A 3058-nucleotide genomic window follows, 5' to 3' on the forward strand; every position below is an offset into this window, starting at 1 on the left:
AACTTTATATGCCCCAGTACAGGGGAACGCCAGGGCCAAAAAGTGGGAGTGGGTGGGTAGGGGAGTGGGGGGGGGAGTGCATTGGGGACTTTTTGGATAGTATTGGAAATGTAAATGAGGAAAATACCTAATTAAAAAAAAAGAAAGCAAAACTGATCTATGCTTGATGATTGAGATGATGGTAAATTTTTAGGGGGGGTTAAAGTGGTCTCTTTTTGTTCACCATTACATTTATGAAATTGATTATGTGTGTATTGAGGGAATAGTGATTGAAAAAGGCATGAGGGGTGATGTTCTGGGTGGTCGTTGTGCTCCATTTGTGAAAACTTATTGCTTGTATGAATATGAGCAATTCTATATGAATGTTGTATTTCAATACAAATTTAAAATGGGATACAGCTGCATATGTTGGTCCACATTTCTACTCAGTACTCAGGAGGCAAAGACAAGTCGACCTCTGTTAGTTCAGGGTCAGCCTGATATACATAGCAATCTCAAAATCACTCAGGACTACATAGAGACTCTCTGTGTCTCTCTGTCTCTGTCTGTCTGTCTCTCTCTCTCATATACACTCAAACAACACACCATGATGAACATATGATAGATGACATGTGTATATGTTCGTATACATACATATTTAGATTATCTTTGTTTGCTTTTATATTTAATGAAAATTATTAGCTGTGCATTCTTTCACATCTGGCTCTTTTTGCTCAACCTTGTACTTGCGAAGGCTATTCATAGTGTTACATATAGTTGTAGATAATTCTTGTCACTGAGGAATATTCACTTTGGGCCTCTTGAAAATTATTATACTATTAGATTTTATTTCTCACTTTAAAAGTAATGCATGTAATAATGTAACAAAGTGCAAATGATCATTGGTATCCTTGTCTGAGGCAGACTTTAGAACAAAAGGATTTTTGGGGGGGCCACAAGATGGCAGCATTAGCTACTGTTTTAGTTTGCCTTCTCTTGCTGTGATAAACGCAGTAACTTTAAACCATGCTTATTTGACTTACACAATTAAAGGTTTATTTGACTTACACAGTTCCAGGTCACAGTCCATCACTGAGTGAAGTAATGGCAGAAACTCAAGTAGAAACTGAATCAGAAACCTTGAAGAAATGGTGAATCCTGGCGCACTCCTAGTAGCTTATGCATGGTGAGCTTTCGTACATAGCCATGAGCCACATGCCCAGGGGGAGAGCTGACTGTAGGGTGGACCCTCTTATATCAGTTAGGAATTAAGAAAGCACTGCAAAGTCATGCCCACAGTCCAATCTGAAAGAAGCAATCCACTAACTGAAACTTTCTCTTGTAACTCTGGTCTGTGCCAAATTGACAACTAAAGCTGTCTAAGAGATTGCATAGAAATCAAATTCCAAGGTGTTTCAGAAGAACAAAATGAAACAAAGCAACAAACAAATGAAAGAAAACAAACAAACAAAACAAAAGCCCCCAAGACATCTTAAATACTGAATATTTATTATATTATCTTAGAAAAGAACTTAGCGTGGTTTATAGCTAGAACTCTCTAAATTTTCAAGTGAAAAAAAAATGTCAGAAAATGAGGATTTGCCTGAGAATTCACTGGCAGTTACAAGACAACCTTGGATGACAACTCAGGTTCCTGAGCTATCAGCTTGTTCTTTCATATATATTTTTTAAAATCCTCTCCTTTTCCACTCCAGTTCCAACCTCTTCTGGCTTGGAGAAGGGCATTTCTCAGTAGTAAATACTCCTCCTTAGTCCTAGCAAAGGGAAATCTCAAATGGAATAGAAAATGCATAGAGTTAGCAGGATTGACAAGCTGCAGAATGACATTTCCTTATATGGGCTTCTATACATATCACATGGCCAACTGTGTTGGAGCTGGCTGAGATTTCTTCTTATGTGACAGACAAGCCAGGTTTCACCACTCTCTAATACATACTTGCTTCCCCTCCCACTATCACCGTCTTTTCTCCTTTGGAACCCCATACACCTTGCTATCCATCTCTCTGTCTCCCTGTCTCTCTGTCTCTTCTTCTTCTTCTTCTTCTTCTTCTTCTTCTTCTTCTTCTTCTTCTTCTTCTTCTTCTTCTTCTTCTTCTTCTTCTTCTTCTTCTTCTTCTTCTTCTTCCTCCTCCTCCTCCTCCTCCTCCTCCTCCTCCTCCTCCTCCTCCTCCTCCTCCTCCTCCTCCTCCCTGTTCCACTCTCCTTGTTCATTTTTTCTCTTCTCAGGCAAGCAGCACTGAAGACCATTATTTAAAACTTGAGGACCTTCTGTGCTTAAGCACAGTACAAGAGAAACTATGGAGAGTCTCAGTGAGGTGAGGGGGCCAAACAGACTTATATTCCATCTTCTCTGTTTTATTTCTAAACGATGGTATGAGGAAACCCTGGAGAGGCAATGAGAGGTCTGACATTTATATGACCTGACCTGAGAGAAGTAAACAGACAATTAAGCATTGGGGAGATGTATAGCAGTCATTGCTTTTAATAGAATAAATGAAATAAGCCACCAAGTCCTGCATTGCTTAGTTCTACAACCCTGAATAGGAGCAAGAAGGAAATGAAGGACAAGCACACAGACAACATACATAAAAGTTGGATTCACAGGAGGCCTTTTCAGACTCTGACTAGACTGCAGCAACGGCCCCATTAACTGACAAAACTCACTGGGACTCAAACTTCAAAACTCATTGCAGCCCAAATTAACATTAGAGGGCTTATAAGGGGAGGCAACTTGTCTAATATCCAAAACCTTGTCTCTTCAAAAGAGCTACCCATTATTTCTTGGCCTTATTCATTGTCTATCAGTGACCACCATCACTTCTGACAACCAAGAAGAACACAGGACTGTCACTGACTCCAGACTCCAGCTGCCTTTACCTTGATCCATTGTCCTGCTTCTCGTCACCAACCAAGTGTAAAAGGACACAGACACAAAAGCTTATCAGAAGGAAACCAGAACTCATAGTGACTGAGAGAAACATTTGGTTGATTTATGTTTCTGGAAAAAAAAAAAAAAAACAAAAAAAACAGAGCATGCACTGTTTTAACCCTTACAGCT

The sequence above is a fragment of the Mus caroli genome, unplaced genomic scaffold (genome assembly GCF_978045245.1).
Source record: "Mus caroli unplaced genomic scaffold, Mus_caroli_1 scaffold_5, whole genome shotgun sequence".
Taxonomy (NCBI): Eukaryota; Metazoa; Chordata; class Mammalia; order Rodentia; family Muridae; genus Mus; species Mus caroli.